The following is a 22,523-nucleotide window of genomic DNA, read 5'->3' as shown; positions in this document are numbered from 1 at the left end:
CCAGCACCGACCATCAGCGGAGACACCGGACAACAGCCCAAAAACCCACCAAACCAGGAGTAGGACCCAGGGAACAAGGACAGGCCAAGAGGCCAGGACCGAGGCAACCACCCCCAATGCAGGGGACACCCGGACACAAACCCGGCACCCCTCCCAACGAAAGCAAGAGAGAAGCCAGAAGCACAACCCCCCACCAAAACAAGGCCTTGAACAGGACCCTGCCCAAGGAAAGCAAGGTACGGACCCCAGGAGACCAGGGCCCAGACCAGGGCCCAAGACCAAGAGCGGGGAGATGCAAAACCCTCAAGACCACTGAGACTAGGGAAAGCCAAAGACCCAACATGGCAAAACAGGATGAAAGGCTGAGGGGACCCAGCGGGAACAGAACCTGGGGCCGTAGAGGACAAACACAGGCCCCCACAGCGGACTCAGGAGACCAGGAAGCCACCTGACCCAGTTAGAAGAAGCGAAAAGAAACAACCCCAACCAAGGTTGTCACCCCAACCTGAAACCCGGGGGCCAACCACTGAGGAAAAACACGGGACCGGGGAAGACCAAACACCGGGCACAGAAAAAGAACCTGGAACAGGAAAGGTGGCAATCTCAACCGAACCAACAGCCGACCAAGTGGCCATGAAGGCAAAAGGAGGACACCAAGGAACCACCCCATGTGTGTCCCAATAGTGCCGCAGAAGGGCAAAAACAGGAGAGAAAAACAGGGCGGCCCACAGCCCAATCCTGCAGACTCTCCCTGAAACACTCGAAAAAGCCAGCAACCTGAGCAACAGACATGCTAGCTGGACACAAGGCCACCAACACGGCGCCCACATGGGCACGGAAGTAGAGGCACATGGCCAACTGCCACAACCCCGGACCCCCAAACACCGAGGGCACAGAGTAGGGCACAGGAACCAGCCACAACCAGGCCACACAGGGAATACAAAATGGCAGGAAGAAAGGTAGGGAGCCAAGCAGCCCACACCAGCATGGCAATGCCCTGGCCAAGGCTGCACCAAGCAGGTGCAGATGATAGGCCAGAGGAAAGGGAAAGAAGACCGGCCCGATCCCCAGCAACACCAGGCACAGGACAGCCGACCATAAAGGGGCCAAAAGATCCAAAACCAAAGAAGGCGCAAAGCGACCACAGAGAGGGGAATCAGACAAGGACACAGGCACCCAAAGGCGACCCCCAAGGGACCAGGACCCCCAACACCCGGCGCCGGACAGAACCAGGTAGAAAAAGCACCATCAACCTCCACCGCAGAGGCAAACGAGGGGCCACAAACAAGGATAGCAAGGCCAAGACAGACAGGGGCAAAGCCAAGGCCCCACCAACAGACCGTAAAACTCGAGGCCACAACACCACCCAAGGAGGGACAAGCCCGGAGACCCCAAAGGCGCACAACCCACGAGGGGGGGGGGACCGGAAGAGGGAGAGGGTAGAAACCTGGCTCCAGGAGACACCGCAACTGCAGAGCCACCAAACAGTACACAGACCAGAGACACCACAGGCCTAAAACCGCCCTGGAACCAGAGCACAAGGACGGAAAAAAAAACGCAGCCAGAAGGCACACAGGAAAAGAAAGGACCAAGCCAAAACGACAATCCTCAAGGGAAAAAGAGACAGGACCAAGCAAACACCGCAGGCACCCCCACACTGGCCCACAGCAACAGGCACCTCAGGGACCTCACAAACAAACCCCCCGCGAAGCCACAGCCCCAGGGCTGTGGCAAGGCCAGGGCACAGAAAAGACACAGCCCGGAGAGGGGGAACAACAGGGCTGCCAAGCGCAGCACACAACCCAGGGCAGGCAGCCACCAGACCATACAGGCTGACCCAACAACCCCCCGCACCAGCTAGGCAAAAGCAACAGAGGAGAAAACCAAGGATCGGCAGAGACAAAGGACGACCCATAACACCCAGCCCCCACTGGCGGCAAACGACCCAACAGCAGAGAGGCTGAGAATCCCCAAAAGAGGCCAATGCCCCCCAAAAAAGAAACCAAAGAGTGGAGAAGGGAACGACAACATGGGACCCAACCCCCACCAGCCAGACCAAGCGCCACCCACATTACTGCGCAGGGCAACAGGCAAACACCAAAGCTGACAACCAGGCACACCAAGGGCACCACCAGCGCAGCCCCCGAGCCGACAGCCAACCATAGGCAGCCGAAGGAGACCAGCGAGTGGCAGCAGAGGCACAGCACACCAGCTCCAAAGGCCAGGCCAGAGAGAGGACACAACACAAAACCCCCTCCAAGCGAGAAAGAACTCAAGAAGAGAGGGAGGCCGGGAACCCCAAGGGTCCGACGCAGGATGCAACAGAGGCACAGTGGAGCAAGGAAAACCTAAATAAAAACAACTTGAAGAGGCAGAAACCACACAACACCGGCAACCCGTACCAGGCAGCCCAGGCACAGACCAGCAACGCAGCACCGGTAAACAGGCAGAAAACACCCCTTTAAAGCCTACAGCACATGGTATGTCCAGGTGGTCTCCCATCCCGGTACTAAGCAGGCCAGACGCTGCTTAACTTCTGAGATCAGAGGAGATCAGGTGCTTACAGGGTGGTATGGCCTGAGGCCTCAACCAACAGAGAGGCCGGGGACACTAAAGACCAGAGCCGGAAAGCCAGGACAGGAGACAAACTGCAACGCGGTACTTACCCCCGTGGCAGGCAGACACCCAAACACACCACATCCCACCACCAGCCAGCCCAGGAACTCACAACCAGTGCAGCGCTGGGCAAAAGGCCATCCAGAAACACCACCTGAAAGAGAGAAAGACATGAATACAGGCAAGAAGGGCGAAAGGCCGCAGGAAGAACCAGGACCAGAAAAAAACACTATGTTGTACTTACCCCTGGGGCAGACTGATATCAACATACACCCTCTGCCCCCACCAGCCAGCCGAGGCGCCCTCCAACAGACAAGCACCCGGCAAACATGAAAAGCCTGCAGCCACCGGCAGTCCCAGGCGTGCTCCAAACCAGAAATTAACCTGGCACGACGCTGCTCAACACCAGAGAGCAGACGTGAACAGGAGCCACCCGGGAGGAAGGCTGCAGGAGGAAAAAGGCTTCCGGCATCCAGAGACTCCAGGGGCATTACCAAGACTGGCCCCGAGTCACCCACAGAAGCAGCAACAGCGTGTCTTCCAGATTGGTCCAGCCACAGGAGGATGCGCTCTTCATCCCGGACCGGGAGGACCGGCGTCCCATCCACAAAGGGCCGGCCATCAACACACGCGGCTCCAGGCAAACCTGGCAGGCCAGGAGACCATACAGCAGGATGTCGAGGACAGCCCAGCAGCCCGACAAAGACATCTGGAGAAGACTGCAGCAAGAAGCAGCAACAGGTAAGTCCAGCAAACCATGTCCAATTTTGTTGGAAGACAGAAAAAAAGAACAGGCAGAATGCTGGGTTGGTACGGCTTATGTACTCCCAGTGGGAGGGGGTGGGGTTAGGTACCCCAGCATTCTACTGTTCTTTTTTTCTGTTGTGGAGATGGTCCTATCCACTTTGTTTAGGAATGAGACTTGGACTGGAGGGACCCGGGAAGTCATGTATCTTACCCTTATTGCAACACAAACATTCACGAGGGATTCCGCTAGAGCACTTTCATCCTTTTCAGATTCCATACAGAAGCAGCTCAGCTGAGGGGCCGCAAGTCTGCAGTAAGCCTTGATTTCACAGTGCTTAAATGTATTTGTGGGTCCATCAGGGCTCCTTATCCAGTTCAAGTGGCACCCCTTGACTTTCCCGTGTTTGGATTTGCACACAGGGCTTGCTATCCAATGCTTGATACTCATGCCTATGTCTTCTGATCCCCTCAATCATGCAGCAGCATCTGCTGTTTCAGCTAGGTAGCTGGTGGCTCATTCAACAGACTGCCGCTACACATGCAACATACAATTAAATAACATTCTCAAATATATACCGTGCTTCCTGTTTGATAACATCTTCTCACTTATCTAGAACCATGACGCTCCAATTAACTTCTATTTTCTGCTACTGGTCATGCTGTCAACAGTAAATGAAATTGCATGTTTATCTGCTACCGAAATGACAACGTATTTTTCATTCTTTGTATCTGGCTTCCAAAACAGAAATTTACCCATATTTTCTAGAGTTTACCCACCTACTAGTTCCACTGGAGATATTTACTATGTTTTGTAGACAGTCCCTACGCATTTTCTGATGTGGTCCTCTTTAAGAATCACAGTAAAGCTGTTCTCTGCATGTGATGGAGACCCCATGAACGTGCTGTATGTTGTAATGTGCACCTTGACAAAATGCTTTTAATGCAGGCGAGGCCGGCACAGGTAAGAGCGGTGGGGTGGGGTGGGAAGTAGACAGATGACGGGATAGGGGTGGGTAAAATTAAATAAAAAATAAATTAAACCACTTACCTTGCGCTCGTCGCATCGCCGACTCAGGAGCGTAAGGTAAGTGGTTTTATTTATCTAATTATTCCTATCCCGTCATCTGTGGACTTCGCCCACCCTGTGCCATGTGTGCTCCTCAGAAAGGCCAGGCTGAGTCCCACTTGAAGGTTGGTACTTCAGGCATGCTGGTGAACCTTCTCTAGGTGGACACACGGCTGCTGGGCAAACAGGCAAAGTAATCACAGACGCTTGCAGGGGGAGAGCTATTTCTGTGGAGCACACAACTTCTGAGATCTCAAAATATGAACTGGTCCACCAACATGTGGGCGGGGCCAAGGCCCCTCCCTGTAGTACTCATGAAAGATCTATTCTAGGTTGATCATATAATGTCTAGCGAAATGCACTGTCAAGCCAGACCTAAAAAGAGGGCAGATAGCAGAATTAAGTGCTGCAAGTGAGGAAACAGGCAGAGCATCGAAAAGGGAAGAGCACTAGTTGCGGAGAGGATGAGTAAGGGTTTGGGTGACTTGAAATGGCAGAAAGTCCACGAATCCTGCAAACAGTGTAAAGTTGAAAGGTGTAAATACTTAGAACAGAGGAAATGTGCCCGGATGAGGATAGGCTAAGCCAAGATTCCAGGCAGAGATGGAGAGAGAAGTGAAGGGTGCAAAAGATCTGGAGGGCAAGGACAGAGGGGGGGAGGGGAGTTGTGAGGGGAGCTGCATGAAGGTTTAGATGGGTTCATGTGTCGTGTGTGAGAAGATTTACTACAGCATTTATCGCAGATACGGATGACAGGATGAAATCATGAAGCACAGGAGTAGAGGAAGCGAAGGGAGTGACCCAAGCCCTTATATCGCATTGCAAATCAGGCTGGTTCATTATATTGCTTTCAATTCTTCTGCACCTAAAAACGTGAAGGAAACTGTGCAATTGTCAGCTGTGAGTCACATTTTTGGAATGACTTGCAATGGATGTGGCCACTGCTTTCTCAAACCATGCACGTTTAAATTCTCATGACGACGTAATGCAACTGACAAGCTCTAAACATGGAGAAGCTCGTGTGTGATCGTTGAACATCTTTGAAGGATGTCTGTCTCCTGCTGAACGTTGCATTAAAGGGGCATTGTCTTTCATTGCGACATATATCTAGGGCCACATGTACAAAGGCAGTAGCACCGGCCATTTTGCAAATGCAAAAAGGCTTTTCCACGTGTACCATGCCCTATTTGTGATTCAGTAACTTATTACCGAATCACAAATTGGGTTTGCATGCGGTATTAGGAAGGGGCATCTTTAGGGCGTCCCTTCCTAATAGCGAATCGCAGTGGTATATGTGAATGTTTGGCGACCGAAATGCGGTGGCAAAACATTCACGTTACGGTGGTAACCCATTCATTTTTGTGAATGTTTGTAAAACATTTTTTAAGAGCAGGCAGTTGTCCCACAGACCACTGCCTACTATTAAACAAGCATTGGCATAGCCAATAGGTCTCGCCTTTGGGACCTTATAAGTGTTTAGCCATGCAACACTTGCATAACTAAATACTTATAAGGTCCCAATAGCGAGACCTATTGGCTATGCCAAGCGGCTGTGTGGCCGCGAAAGTGATCGTGATCGCGATCAAATATCAAAGCGGCCGTGGGGCCTCAAAAGTGAAAGTAATCGCGGCCAAGCGTGATGCGCGCGCCCGCGCACATGCACTGTAGCTCTAGGCTGGCCTGGTAGCACTTTCTGGAGCCCTCTCAATAAGTCTCGCCAGACCAACGCATGCGCTGGGTTAGGCTAGACCTAAAAAGGAAAAGAAAACGTTTTTTTTTTAAACGTATCCCGTTTTTCTATAAGGAATATGGGCTGCATTTAAAAAAGATTGCTTTATTTAAAAACAATTGCAGACATGGTGGTCTGCTGACCAGCAGGCCACCATCCCTGTGATTTTAGCGATTCCCAATGGGCCGCAAACCGAGACCCACCTCATTAATATTCATGAGGTAGGTCTATTTGCAACCCACTGGGAATAGCAAAATGTGTCAAAGACACATTTGTACATTGTTGTTTGTGATTACCAAATAGCTAATCACAAAAATCCGCTATTTGGTAATCGCAAACGATTACCTTTGTACGTGTGGCCCTGAGTGATTTATTTGCATCCCCTAAACCTGAACTGAAAAGTGTGCAAAATGCCACGATAAAGCTGCAGGGGTGTGACTGTGTGGGGTACCACACCACTCCATTATAGAAGGGCCAGCCTCTTATTTCTTACCCACTACTCATTGCCACTCTAAGCATTTGCTATTCCACAAGCGGCTACTGATCGCGTTATGGCTGCAGCTGCATCAGTTTAACCCCTTCCATGTGCAGGAAACCGGGAGCCGTCCTGCGCCACGGTACTCGTGTGAGCAGAACAGCTCCCGGCCGTCCTCGCACATGGCAGGGGAAATCCCTCTGTGCGGGCACCAGAGGGATTTTCTTTTTCCCCTGACAGCCTCGGGAGCTGGAGAAGGGCTTCCCCATCTCCTGAGGCTGTCTCTGTTGTTTCTGTGCAATGAAGATCAGCGCGCATGTCGCGCTGACTTCATTGCACAGAAACCAAAAGGTAAATGAGGCAATAGGCTCATTTCGGTTTCACTTTCTACTTGCCCGGGGGGCTATCTCCCTGCTTAGGGATTGCCCCAGGTGGGTGATCCCCAAGCAGGGATCCACCCACTAGACACAGGGAAGGGGGGAGCGGCCCCTTAGGCAAGGGCCTTTGCTCCCCTCAATTACTTAGGTGCCAGTGATTACGCTGGCTTTTTTGATGCGTGAGGGTGGGGGCTGCCCAGAATGGGCATACTAATGCCCCCCCAATAAATAGCCACAGTCTTTCTTCCCCCCTTTAGGGCATATCGGGGAACCCCCCCCAATTCCCCCCATCCCAGGGCGGCAGAAAGCCCACTAGGCACAGACTTGTTTTTAGCAATGTGCCTACCTGTGGATTTTGGGCCCTAGCGCAGCCGGCACATAGGGAAACCTAGCAAATCTGTTATTTTTTCAGCTAAATTTGAGGTTTGCAGGGGATTCTGGGTAGGAAAATGTTGGGGGACCCATGCAAGCCATACCTCGCTGGACTCCCCTGGGTATCTACCTTGCATAAATGTAAAGGTTTTCTAGGTTTCCCGAGGTGCCGGCAGAGTTAGGGCTCAAAACAGCTAGGCACTTTGCAAACAAATGGTCAGTTTTCACTGTGAAAATGTGCCGTTGCGTTTTGGGCCATCTCCCGTCGTGGCCACTAGGCCTAATACACAAGTGAGGCACCATTTTTCTCGGAAGACTTTGGGGAATGCGGGGTGGGTGGAATTTTGTGGATTGACGCAGATTATAGAACTTTCCACCACAGAAATATGAGGATAATGTGTTTCTTTTTACAAAGTTTTAGGTTTGCAAGGGATTCTGGGTAACTGAACCTGGTGAGAGCCAGTCAAGTCACCCCATCCTTGATTTCCCTTGGTGTCTAGATTTAAAAAATGTATAGGTTTGCTAGGTTTCCCTAGGTGCTGGCAGAGCTAGGGTTCACAATCTACAGCTAGGCACTTTGCAAAAAAGGGTCAGTTTTCACGTGAAAATGTTGTGTGTCCACGTTGCGTTTTGGGACGTTTCCTGTCGCTGCCACTAGGCCTACCCACACAAGTGAGGTACCATTTTTCTCGGAAGACTTCTGGGAATGTGGGGTGGGTGAAATTATGTGGATTCACGCAGATTCCAGAACTTTCCACTGCAGAAATGTGAGGAAAATATGTTTTTTATTTTTACAAAGTTTGAGGTTTGCAAGGGATTCTGGGTAACAGAACCTGGTGAGAGCCAGACAAGTCACCCCATCCTGGATTTCCCTGGGTATATAGTTTTCAAAAATGTATAGGTTTGCTAGGTTTCCCTAGGTGCCTGCAGAGCTAGGGTTCAAAATCTACAGCTAGACACTTTGCAAAAAGAAGGTCAGTTTTCACTGTAAAAATAAAGTGTGTCCGTGTTGCGTTTTGGGCTGTTTCCTGACGCGGGCACTAGGCCTACCCACACAAGTGAGGTACCATTTTTATCAAGAGACTTAGGGTAACACAGAATTGTAGAGCAACTGTTATTACCTATTGACTTTCAATGCATTTCTGCCTTCCAAATGAAAGACAATGTATAAAAAAGGAGTCACTTTGAAAAATGTCCCATAATTCTCATGCTTTATTTATTTGCAAAGTTTTATATAGTGCTGGCTAGACCCGTAGGTATCAGAGCGTTTTACATGAGGATCAGCAAGTTAAAGATTACATAATTACTTCAGTTACTGATTCCAAGTATAGACATAAGAGAAAGATAGAGGGAGGGAAACATAATGGGGAGGCGAGGAAAACAATGCCAGATGTCCAGCTGGTTAGGTGACGGCCGAGGAGGTGAACCAGGGCTAAACTCCTCTATAGCTGCATAGGACAACTCCACCGGGCATCGGCCAAGGTTGTTCGGACTCCGCGGTGAGAACAGACAGTCAAATAACATGGTATTACACGGTAACGTAAGTTATTTTCGCGTTACGTAGCAAAGACAAAACGTCTTACGTGGAATGGAAGGTAGAGGGGGAAAGGTAAACAGGGGGAAAAAGAATGCAGATAGCGTCAGGCAGACCAGAGAGGGGAAGGGACTTCAGGGGAAACAAGCAGTCAAAGTGAAAGATAGATAAGACCGTGAAGCACCATTAAGAACAATGTCCGAAGTCCAGCTGGGTAGGTGACGGCCGAGGGGGTGAACCTTAGCCAGACTCCTCTATAGCTGCATAGGACAGCTCCAGCGGGCATCAGCCAAGGTTGTTCGGACTCCGCGGTGAGAACAGACAGTAGAAAAACATGAGATTACACGATAATATAGGTTATTTTCGAGTTACATAGAAAAGACAGAAACGTCTGATGTGGAATGGAGGGTAGAGAGAGAAAGGTAAACAGGGGAAAAGGAAAGCAGATAGAGTCAGGCCGACCAGAGGGGGGGCAGGGACTTCAGGGGAAACAACCATGCTAGTATAGGTACTCTCAATTTCAGAAATGTGCAAATAGCTACTGTTTCTAAACTCTATATTTTGTTCCAATTTCAGAAATACATAGGTGTCTTTCAACCCGATTTTTCACTGTATATATTTTCCCAAATTATATGCTATATACCCGGTACATAATAAAAAACCATTGTAAGACGCTGCTCAGTTCGTCGGGTTCTTGGTAAACCTACAAGTCCTATATATCCCCACAACCAGAAAGGTCCAGCGGATGTAACGGTATATTGCTTTCAAACATCTGTCATAATTAGAAGAAGTTACAGGTGAAACGTTGGCACAAATGGCTGTTTTTTTCAACTCATTTTCAGTTTTTCCTATTTTCAACTGTTAGACTGTTAGTTTCTATAAAGAAACCTTGAAGGAGATACACAAATGACCCCTTGCTGAATTCAGAATTGTGTCTACTTTTCTAAAATGTATAGCTTTCCAGGATCCATCATTACTTTCATACCCATTTCTACCATTAACAGGAAGAAGGTTGAAAGCACAAAAAATAGCAAAAATAAGCTATGTCCCAGTAAAATGCCAAAACTGTGTAAAACATTTTGGTTTTCTGACTAACATCTGTCAGTCCCTGACAGCTGGGGAAATTGTGATTTCAGCCCCACAAACCCTTTGTTGATACTAATTGCAGGGAAACAAACAGACGATTTTATTTGCAGCACTTTTTTCCCATTTTTCCCCCCAAAAACAAAATGTAGCTGCAGCGGCGGCTGGTCCATAGGGGCGCCGGAGCGGCGCTTCACTATGCATCATCAACATAAAATGAAACTGCTCACTGTAGTTCGGGCAACAGGAATGTAAGCAGCTGTATTGACAGCTTTCACAATTCGTCTGTTTACATTTCCGGCCTGTGCTGCACTCGGGTGAAAGTGCGCATGTCAAAGCACAGTGCACGCAGACGAGAGCAGGAGTTCATAAGATGGACTGCGCATGCAAGAGAGGCGCGCTCTTCATTTCAGCTCCTGACTCGCATTCACAAACCATTAGGTATGCTGCGCATGCCTAGCGTAGTGCAGCCATCTGAAGATAGGATCCTGCTTGGGCGGTGACGTGTTTTTCACACAGTCGCCCCTTGCCCTGTCAAATGCCAGGATACAGCCGAGTGCAAAAGAAAAGAGCGGGGAGAAGTTTGTTCCGTTGCACGTCTTGTATGGAGAGGAGACGCGATGCGACGCAGGACTGGAGGAGATGCCTGGTAAGTTTATTTTTTATATATTTTATTCATTAAATTAACCCCCCCTCTCCCCGCGCGTACCCCCCAAGTCATCATGCTGGCCGTGACTGAGTTCATGTTATTGCACTACTAGCTTACAGCAAGGCTGGCTGATGTCTGCAAAGGCTCTTTCTGCACTTGATATAAATGATGTTTTTAATAGCGCTACGTACCACACTGCTGCCATTTCCAAGCGCTATATATAACAGATATTATTACCTATTTTACGGTAGTCATTTTCCTCTTAATTATTCAATGCCGTGCCTGCCCTGCCAAGCTTGACACATGACCTTCACAACACTGCATTTTCTCAGCTATAAACATCCAGCTCACTGAGCTATCCTGCCATCTTAATTAAGCACTTCTAAAGTAATGCAGCGACGTTGTGTGAACTTCCATTCTGCTGGGATTAGTACCATGACAAACACATTGGCAGTACATACTTCCATTCAAGTTGAATACCTGAGCTTTTCCTGCGTGTTTGTGAGGGGCTGCATAGCTACCTGGTGCAAAATACTCTTTTTTCCCTTAGTCACCTTCAGGCGCACTTCGCCACATGGTATCCAAGTTGGTACAGAGGCCAGTCCACCCTGGAGACAGTTGCTGGTATTACGGAAGCTATACAAGTATGGGAGTCTAAGCATCAACAAAAGGAGAAAGAGTGGCTCACGTTATTTAACATATGCAAGATTTTCAAAAGAAATGATCCAAGGAAGTTCTGGGCTTATATAGACACAAAACATAATGGATACACCTTTAAAACAAGGCAATAGTATGTAATTATGCACCTGGGAAGCACACGTCTCAGCTCTATACCGCCAAGTTCAGCAAACAAACACAGTCATCAAGTCTTGTAGAAAACCCCAGTTTTGTTGTGTGTGTCCTGGGTGCATTGTAATTCCGGCCGAATGGGTAACGATCCTCCTCTCTACGGGCCACATTACAACATTGGTAATTCTGATGCCCTAATGACGCGCCTAAAATTACTGCATCCGCCAGGATGAGACATTAGCGAGGATTTACAGAAGACGTTCTCTGCGTGCACTGGGTGGATATGTAGATACCATGACTGCACACTGTGTACTGCTTGAAGATTCACCATTTGGCCACTATTTTTTTCAGAATGTTCTGTAGGAAAGCTCCCTGTCCCCCCCTTTATGACAGTCGGGCTCGCTGGCTATGTCGCTCATCACCTGCCACTCACCACAAACTTTTACGCCCTACCACTTTCAAATATCATCAGCCGCCACTGTGTAGCTGTATTTTGGCTAATTTCTGGGTTCCCACCAGGGGAATCCACAAACCCTGGGTACCTTTAGAATCCCCATGATGTTGGAAGAAAAGGACGCAAATTTGGTTGGAAACCTTATGTGGTCAAAAAGATACAGGGGCCTAAGTCCCAACTACCCCAAATAGCCACAAAAAACCTTGGCAGGCGGGGGAGGGGGGGGCGGGGAGGGGGACGGGGACCTGGCAGCGAAAGGGTTAAAATTGTAAGTAAGCGATACGTGACGTGTAACAATCTAAACTAAAACCAACTTTGTACTTCCTTCATGCGCTTTAAAAGTAGGATTTTCGCCGACATCTGCAGAACTGTTTCTTGTGCCATCACAGCCTAACAATTTGTTACATATTGTTTCACGCTGTTAATAAAATAACAATGGGTTTACGACACGTACAACATGCACCAACAAAAAATGTTTGTTTTTGCTATTTCTTGAGTTGCCGCATGATGTCACTGCAGCACCATTTTACCAATAATTTCAGTGTCACTCACTGTAGCAGAGCAGTAGAAAAGCACCTTTTCCCCAGTGATTATCTATTGATCTTTCATTATAACTTTTTAGCGAACGGTGCACAGCAAAACCACTATGTGCACCTTTTTAAGTTACTTAAAAACTTCTAAATATCGGGGACGGAGGAGAGACATTAATGACTCATGTAACGCACTTGGAAGGAAGTGCTACTGCCAGCACAACCTGCCAAATGCCGACTGGGCGATTTCAGTCAGACGATCGAAGCACAAACACTGCTGCTGTTCTTCAACCACAGCTGACAGATGCCGTCCTGCCCAGCACGTGACAGTCCCGTGCCGAAAGCAGCCTCGCAGCCTATACATGGACAGTCAGAGGGTGGCTATGGAAGTGGTGACGCTACAGTGCCGAAATACAACCTCCTACCCCACGCATAAACAGTCAGTAGGTCACTAGTGAAGTGGTGTAAGTACAGTGACGAAATACAGCCTCGCACCCGGTACCTGGACAGAGTCAGAAGGGGACTTTCTGGCCAGACTCAGAGATGACTAGTGAAGTAGTGACACTATAGTGCCGAAATGCAGCCTCCTGCCCCGTCATAGACTGCCAGAAGTTCACTAGTGATGTGTTGCTGGCATCATGATGAAATGCAACCTCCAGTCCTACCCCGTCATAGACTGTCAGAAGTTCACTAGTGACGTGTTGCTAGTATCATGATGAAATACAGACTCTTACCCCCTCATAGACTGTCAGAAATTCACTAGTGATGTGTTTCTAGTAGCATGATGAAATGCAACCTCCTACCCCGTCATAGACTGTCAGAAGTTCACTAGTGATGTGTAGCTGGTATCATGATGAAATGCAGCCTCCTACCCCTCATAGACTTTCAGAAATTCACTAGTGATGTGTTGCTGGTATCATGATGAAATGCAACCTCCTATTTGAATTTATTTTGAATTTAAAAACATTTATTGAGCGCACGTTTACCAAGCGGTTTCATGGCGCTTTAAGTGATGCAGTAGCGGTCGGCGGAGGGCTAAACAGTGTAAGCTTGCTCAAATAACAGGGTTTTAAGGTCTTTCCGAAACTGTGTGTATGACGGAGAAGATCGGAGAGCAGGAGGGAGAGAATTCCAAAAAGCGGGGCAAGAACAGCAAATTTCGCTCCACCAGATTTCTTTTTCTTAAAGCGAGGAATGTTGAGGAAGGCCCTATGGGCAGAGCGGAGTTCACGACCTGGGAGGTACGGTTTTATGGCGGCGCAAATGAATTCGGGGGCTGTACCTGCTCTAGCCTGAAAGGTAAGGCAACCCAGTTTAAAAAGGGCACGCTCCCTCACCGGGAGCCAATGCAAAGCTTTAAGCAGGGGAGTGGCACGATGGTATTTGGGTAAGCCATAGATCAAGCGAGCCGCTTGATTCTGAATGAGCTGCAGGCGATGGACCGCATATGCTGGAGCTCCATTGTAAATGATGTTACCATAGTCAACTCTCGACAGTACCATGGCCAGCACAATGATTTTTAAAGCAGGAAGGGAGAAAAAACGGGATACTTTCCTAATTAGTCTTAAAGAAAAGAAACAAGCAGAGACCACTAAACCCACCTGTGAGTGAATAGAGAGTTGTGTGTTAAGAGAAATCCCAAGAGTTTTGACCTTAGAGACAGGAAGAGGGGGAGCACCAAGTGACAAGGGCCAGTGGGCAGAGGTCCATGGACTGCAACCACCTCCGGTCAGGACTAACTCAGTCTTGTCCGGATTGAGTTTGAGGTGGTTGCAGTTCATCCAGTCCTGAATGAAGGTCATTACGGTCTGAACATTGGAGGCAGATGAGGGGAAGTTGGAGAGATTAAAGATTAGCTGGAGATCATCAGCGTAGTTAAACACCGTGACCTCCATCTGCTGTAACGAAAAAATGAGGGGGTAGATGTACAAATTAAATAAAAGTGGGGAAAGTGATGAGCCTTGAGGGACTCCACACTCCACTTTACGAAGGTCAGCAGTGAAATTGGCCAAATGGACGGCTTGGGCCCTCCCTGTGAGGAAGGGCTCAATCCACGAGAAGGCAGAGCCTTCTATGCCCGCCGCCCTGACACGGCTACGAAGAATGGAATGATCTACCGTGTCAAAGGCGGCGGACAGATCTAATAAAATCAAGGCTTGTGGAAGGTTGGTGTCAATGCCTTCACGTAGCACGTCCATAACCGAGATCACCACTTTCTCGGTGGAGTGCAATGGGCGAAAGCCGGCTTGACGGGGGGAAAGACAGTGATTGGTTTCAACATGAGTACTTAAGGTGGTTGTGACGTGAGTTTCCAAAATTTTTGCTAGGTAAGGCAGTAGGGAAATGGGACGGTAGTTGGAGGGGGAGGAAGGATCAGCGTCAGGCTTTTTAATAATAGGTATAACAACCGCTGATTTGTGTAGATCAGGAACGTTTCCCTTCTTTAGCGAGTCATTAAGGAGAGTCAGAGGGGGAGTGGAGGAAGATAAATAAATTTCCCTGAGGATATGGGCGGGGGCAAAATCTAAGGGAGAACCAGATTTGACTCGGTGAAGTAATGAGAAGAAGGTGTCCTCCATTAATGGTGGAATAAGGTTAAGTTTGGGGACAGTGGAGGGAGGGGAAGAATTGACAAATGCAGGGGAGGGTGGTGGAATGTTGAGTTTGATTTTGAGTATTTTATCAATAAAAAACTCATTGAGCGAGTTACAGAAGGACTGAGAGGGGGGAATGGTAGTCGTGGTACGACTGGATAATGCTAATTCGTGGACCGCGGTAAAAATTTCCTTTGAGCGAGACTCAGCTGCCATGATCCTGCTGGTATAAAATGCAGTTTTGGCCGCTAGAATGCCCGCTTTGTAAGTTTTTAAAACAGACAGATATATAGTCTTTAGCTCTGGGCTGTAGTCTTTCCTCCAGGCTCGCTCGGCTCTTCTAGCTGCTAGTTTCTGTTCTTTTAGCTCTAAGGTGAACCATCGATTGGCTGCATGGGCCCGCTTGACAGTGAGTCGCCTCATGGGGGCGAATTCGTCGCCTGCCAAAGTCAGCCAATTATCAATGGCGGCCAGTTGCGACGTAGCAGTGAGATCTGTAAGGTCGGGAGCGGTTTTGGCCAAAGTTGAACAGAAGGAGGGCATATCCGCTTTACCCCATTTCCTGACCCAAATGTTTTTAGGAAGAGGAGGTTTGACCAATGCGGTCAGTGCAAGGGAAAAGGAAATAATAGAATGGTCGGACCAGGAGCCCGGGGAAATTATGGGGGGTGTGGATGGAATATTTAGCGCCCAGATTTGATCCAACATGTGACCATGGGTATGTGTGGGGCCATGAGTGAGCAGTGAAAAGTTCAAAGAAATCATGAAATCTGTAAAATCTTTGGATTGAGGGCTCTCAGCAGGTTCATTGGGCCAAAAGTTTAGGTCCCCTAGCACTAGTACCGATGAATTATTAACCACCAAGGTGGCTAAGAGAGCCTGGATGCTAGGGAGAAAGGAAGGGGTTAGCTGGGGGGGACGATAAATTAGGACAAAGGTGAATGGTACCTGATGAAGAGTTGAACGAGCTACAAGATAATCTACCTCAGGAATGGGTAAGGAAGGGAGAATCTGGAAGCAGAAGTCTGTCCGGGCTATTAAGGCTACTCCGCCACCCCGCTTGCCCTCAGGCCGATCTGCTCGAATGGCAGAGTATGATGGAGGCAATGCGGCTAATACATTGGGTAGGGAGTCTGCCTTAAACCAGGTCTCCGTTAAAAATATGAGGTTTGGATTATGGGTGTCAATGTAGTCAAATAGTTCGTATTGATGACTGACCGCAGACCTGGTGTTTAAGAGTATTGCTGAAGTATTACAAATTGGTGCTGGGGGGGCTGGGGGGGGCAGGATGGTGCGGGATGGTGTATTGGATGAAGAAAATAAGGGTGGGCTGATACTAGGAGGACGATAAGGTGGGAAAGAGTATAAATCAAGCTGTCTCAGGTAGGTACTGATCGAAGGGTCAACCGTTCCAGGGACCCAAAATGAGAGTAGTAGTGCAGGTGAATACGTAAGTAAACGGGCAGCCTTTTGTGCCCCTAGCCCCGGTCGGCCGCGGACGGGCGCAGACGGGCTTAACTCTGGCGCAACTCCGGCGCGCCTACGTCGCGCCCGCTGCGCTCGTCCGCTGCGCTGACACATGCTGCACGATTAAGTAGGGGCGGAGCGGTGGAGGAGGGGCAGGGCTAGGAAGGAAGGCAGCCCGATCTAAGATGGCGCCCGTTGCTGCTTAGAAGCCCGCAAGTGCACCAACCCGCCCTGGCAACCCACCTCTGAAACCGCAAAAGGTAAGATACCTGCACAAACTTTGAAGATCAGTTAAAAGCAGTAAAATACAATACAAATGTACGTCGCCTGCGCTCGTAATCAGCGGGGGCGGAGAGCAGGATGATCGCGACCAGCAATCCAAGCGTCAACCAGCAAGCCCACTACCCCGTCATAGACTGTCAGAAGTTCACTAGTGATGTGTAGCTGGTATCATGATGAAATGCAGCCTCCTACCCCTCATAGACTTTCAGAAATTCACTAGTGATGTGTTGCTGGTATCATGATGAAATGCAACCTCCTACCCCTCATAGACTGTCAGAAGTTCACTAGTGATGTGTTGCTGGTATCATGATGAAATACAGCCTCCTACCCCTCATAGACTGTCAGAAGTTCACTAGTGATGTGTTGCTGGTATCATGATGAAATGCAACCTCCTACCCCGTCATAGACTGTCAGAAGTTCACTAGTGATGTGTAGCTGGTATCATGATGAAATGCAGCCTCCTACCCCTCATAGACTTTCAGAAATTCACTAGTGATGTGTTGCTGGTATCATGATGAAATGCAACCTCCTACCCCTCATAGACTGTCAGAAGTTCACTAGTGATGTGTTGCTGGTATCAAGATGAAATACAGCCTCCTACCCCTCATAGACTGTCAGAAGTTCACTAGTGATGTGTAGCTGGTATCATGATGAAATGCAGCCTCCAGTCCTACACCGTCATAGACTGTCAGAAGTTCACTAGTGATGTGTTGCTGGTATCATGATGAAATGCAGCCTCCTACCCCGTCATAGACTGTCAGAAGTTCACTAGTAATGTGTTGCTGGTATCATGATGAAATGCAGCCTCCAGTCCTACCCCGTCATAGACTGTCAGAAGTTCACTAGTAATGTGTTGCTGGTATCATGATGAAATGCAGCCTCCAGTCCTACCCCGTCATAGACTGTCAGAAGTTCACTAGTGATGTGTTGCTGGTATCATGATGAAGTGCAGCCGCCTAACCCGTCATAGACTTTCAGAAGTTCACTAGTGATGTGTTGCTGGCATCATGATGAAATGCAGCCTCCAGTCCTACCCCATCACAGACTGTCAGAAGTTCACTAGTAATGTGTTGCTGGTATCATGATGAAGTGCAGCCGCCTAACCCATCATAGACTGTCAGAAGTTCACTAGTGATGTGTTGCTGGCATCATGATGAAATGCAGCCTCCAGTCCTACCCCGTCATAGACTTTCAGAAGTTCACTAGTGATGTGTTGCTGGCATCATGATGAAATGCAGCCTCCAGTCCTACCCCGTCATAGACTGTCAGAAGTTCACTAGTGATTTGTTGCTGGTATCATGATGAAATGCAGCCTCCTACCCCTCATAGACTGTCAGAAGTTCACTAGTGATGTGTTGCTGGTATCATGATGAAATTCAGCCTCCTACCCCGTCACAGACTGTCAGATGTTCACTAGTGATGTATTGCTAGCATCATGATGAAATACAACCTCCTACCCTGTGCATAGACATCCAGAAGGTAAATGTTGTCCCAGGCAGCGAGGCAGCCACATGAGCAGTCAGATGGCCAGCATTATGTCTAAAGCTAAATAACCAATTTTTATAAAGCCTTGTGCACAAGATGGCGCTGAATGCGTGGCACCCTTAATGGCAGTCCAGGATCCTCCACTGTTCCGCCAATCGGCATCGACTCTTTCTCTCATCGACTCTTTCTCTCATAAGTGAGCATGTTCTGGGACGTTTCTGTGCTTAGTTTTATAGCTATGTTTGCGCTACCATGGCAGACACACATACCAACTGCTGAGGAATCATTTACCCGAGTAAATGCATCTCCAGGAGCACGAAGAGGAATCATGAACTCACGAATTTGTCATAAAGCACCAGCACCCTCACAGGTGACAACTTTTAACCTTCGAGGAAAGAAAAGAACGGACATGCTATTCCACCCCATAGACACTCAAACTTGCAAAAAATCTGTAGTGATGAAGTCCGCAGCCAGGATGTAGATTTAAGTAGATTTATTAAGTTCAGTTACAGATATTTGAGTTGTAGAGATACAGCCCCAACAGGAGCAGTCTGCCTACTGCTCAGCCCATAGTCCAACTGACACACTCAAGCATCTAGGCACCCAAACATTCCGTTCAAGACTGTCACACCAACATTCCATGTATCACATTCACACTGGCTGAGCAGCTAGGGAGTAAGTAACCAGATACATACAACACAGGTTACTACATACCTTCCCTTCTTCTACAAAACAAAAATAGCAACCACCAAGAAGAGGAAGGTTCAAACAAGTGGAACCACAAGAAATAGAAAATGGAAAAGAAGAGAAAAAGCGTGAATAAAGTGAACCCACCAAAGCTTGAAAGTATAATAGCAAAGAAACCAAAGAAAATTAGGCGCGAGCACAGAAGAAAATACAACAGAGGTATGCAAGAGAAAGTACAAGAGAAAATTAAGGCATATTGAGAGAAAATATACAAGATATGCACAATAAGTACATGCAATAAAAATAAACAATGTAGAGGAGCTGCATAGACAAATATACATAATAATATAATATATAATATAAAGTGTTAGAAATGGATGACGGACAACCAAACTGACTTTCCCCCACATACAGGTGAATAAATGGACCAGGTTAAGGGGAAAGAAATGTTGACTGCTAACCAAACAACTAATCAGACCTAGGGACAGACAACCAACGAGTGTGCACAAAGTACACACATACAATGATACACATGGGACTCAAACCCATTAGAACCTCTAAATGAAGGTTAGAAAAGTGTAAAGAACAATAAAACACATGGGACTCGTACCCATAAGAACCCCTGTGAGGAGGTTTAGAAACGTGCACAGAACAGCAGAACACATGGGACTCGTACCCATTAGAACCCCTGTGAGGAGGTTAGAAACGTGCAGGGAACAATAGAAAACATAGGACTTGTACCCATTAGAACCACGTAGATGGGACTAAACCCACTACAAACTGTGTAGATCGGACTAAAACCCACTACAAAAACATGGGACTTGTACCCATTAGAACTGCGTAAATGGGACTAACACCCACTACAAAAACATGGGACTTGTACCCATTAAAAACCACGTAGATGGGACTAAAACCCACTACAGACTGCGTAGATGGGACTAACATCCACTACAAAAACAATGGGAATTGTACCCATTAGAACTACACAGATGGGACTAAAACCCATAAACTGTGACATGGGAGAGACACCCCTTAAAACACCCCTCTAGTAAGGATAAAGACTAACTGTCTATGTCTCTTGTATATTATTCATTTAAACTGAACTTTCAACTCATGCATTTAAACAATGTAAAGAAAAAAACACTGCCCAAAAATATAATAGAACAACGTTCAAAGTGACCAAAACGAGTCTTAACTTATGAGGCACAAATACCAGTAAAATTCAGCAAAAGTCTAAAACTCTGAAGGTGCTGAACACAAAGTCACCAGGCAGCTTTCGTCGTAGTAGTAGAAACCGGTATCCATATACAGAAGAGAAGTGCTTCCTGCTGTCAGCATTAGTGGCAGATATACAATGCCAAAAACCTGACCTCACCACCGGACTGAAAGTACACATTGCCTAAGTATAGATGATGAACTTCTTATCAGTGTACCTCACCCTTAAGTGTGCAGATGATTTTTCAAACTTGCATGTACGCTTGAGGATAGTAGAATGACTTGCAAACTTAGTCATAGATGGCTGATCACCAAATAAAAGTCCTGCAAAAATGTAGGGACGATTACCAGATGTCAACAAATGATCTACAACACCAGCAGCCTTATAAAAGCTTAGTTGGACAAATCTGCTGACTGGAACTATGGGATAGAATGAGTCTGGCCTACCAGCACATGCCATAAAACTCCGTGGCTCACCATGACATGCTGGTAACTGGAAAACGGGGAACAGCGTAACCCTAAGGATTTCATATTGGCTCCACGAAAGTGAAAACATGGCCGAGAGTGCCCGTGCCTTCTCCATGCCGAACGGCCCCTCAGCATTGCAGGACATGGAGAGCGTTGCGTGCCGCGCCAGTCTTGGAGCTTGCTTAGAGCCAGGAAACCTAAGATGGCGGCACGCAACAGTGACATGCGCAGGGTGGCTAACCAAATGTCGTGCTCCGGCCGCCGGTACCGCAACAATATTGTGCATTCCCAACAGTGCAAACACATGAAAAAAGGGAAAATAGTGTACAGTATGAGAACCAACCAAACTGAAAAGAACCACGTTCCTTAGATCCAATGCTGTCAAAGACAATCCAAATGGCATAAAGACATGTTGTGTAGCAATCTCTCTTCCAATGCGCATTGAAAGATGATGGTACAGCTTCGGAAACACCACAGTTGTTAAACTTGTTGGCTCCAAAAATAACACCAATACAAATTGACACAGCACTGCTGGCACACTCTGAGGTGGAGAATTGTCCTTAGAAGAATAGGTGGGAGTAAAGTTCTCCTACAAGTTGTCACCATTGATAGTAAATAGTAAATGAAGTACATCCAGGTTGAGCCGTCTGGTGTGAAGGTGTTCAAGATCACACAAGCAGTTACAGAATCAGGAACTCCCAATAGATCAAACCAATGAACTACAAGCAGGTTGTGGCTGTCTGGTGAAAGAGACACTGGTGGGGCAGGCACGCCTTGTACTTCAGACTAAAGGTTTCTTCTTACTTTCTGTAGGTTTCCTTTAGAGATTACTTGTTTCAAAATCCTTTGTTTTTTAAAACATGCGTAGTTCCGTTTCAAGAATCGTCGCCAAAAATCTGTAGTGATGAAGTCTGCAGCCAGGATGTAGATTTAGGAGAGTTATTAAGTTCAGTTACAGGTATTTGAGTTGTAGAGATACAGCCCCACTTCAGACTAAAGATGTCTTCTTACTTTCTGTAGGTTTCCTTTAGAGATTACTTGTTTCAAAATCCTTTGTTTTTTAAAACATGCGTAGTTCAGTTTCAAGAATCATCGCCAAAAATCTGTAGTGATGAAGTCCGCAGCCAGGATGTAGATTTAAGTAGATTTATTAAGTTCAGTTACAGGTATTTGAGTTGTAGAGATACAGCCTCACCAAGAGCAGTCTGTCTGCTGCTCAGCCCATACTCCAACTGACACACTCAAGCATCTAGGCACCCCAACATTCCATTCAAGACTGTCACACCAACATTCCATACATCACATTCACTATGGCTGAGCAGCTACAGAGTAAGTAACCAGATACATACAACACAGGTTGCTACAACAACCTTCACAAAATAATTGAAAGTAAGGTCTGTGGACAAAATCCGAAGTTGTGTGAGGCTGGACACTGTGAGGGAATCTCATAGCTGCCACCTGCAGTATTTATCACCTCAGGGAGAGACTTTTAGTAGCCAGTATTTCCTGAATGCCTGTGAGCCCAAGCTAGCAGGACTTCCACCAGACACCTTGCGCACTGATGACACATTTGCAGACTCCGGAAGAGTCAAGAACCTAGAGTTCAGAGCAGCCATGTCATAGTGTGTAAGAAATAGGGGCGGCCCCTTTCCTAAATGGAGTAACATGGTATAAACTACACAGTGCAGAGCCTTACAGCTTTATGTCAACGAGGACCTGTCATTCCAGTGAACGCAATCTAAACACTTAGATTTATGTTATAATCGCTAGGCAGTATCACTTTAAAAACAACAGTTGCAGCCAAAAGCCGACATCTCTCAAAGATGCTCAGTAATCACAGATGTGATTTACCATGTTAAGAAATTGCCATTCGCACGAAGTTGTAACGAGAATTTCAATGTGCT

General features: G+C 47.5%; 1 pseudogene; it reads right to left on the bottom strand.

The window, feature by feature from the left end:
* Window positions 1-2,465: 2,465 nt before the first annotated feature.
* LOC146810497 (5S ribosomal RNA) lies at window positions 2,466-2,584 on the bottom strand (annotated as a pseudogene).
* Between the last annotated feature and the right edge of the window lie 19,939 nt (window positions 2,585-22,523).

Source organism: Triturus cristatus, chromosome 7 (assembly GCF_964204655.1).
Source record: "Triturus cristatus chromosome 7, aTriCri1.1, whole genome shotgun sequence".
NCBI lineage: Eukaryota > Metazoa > Chordata > Amphibia > Caudata > Salamandridae > Triturus > Triturus cristatus.
Note: the sequence above shows the minus strand (reverse complement) of the source record. Positions and strands in the feature narration are given on the sequence as shown.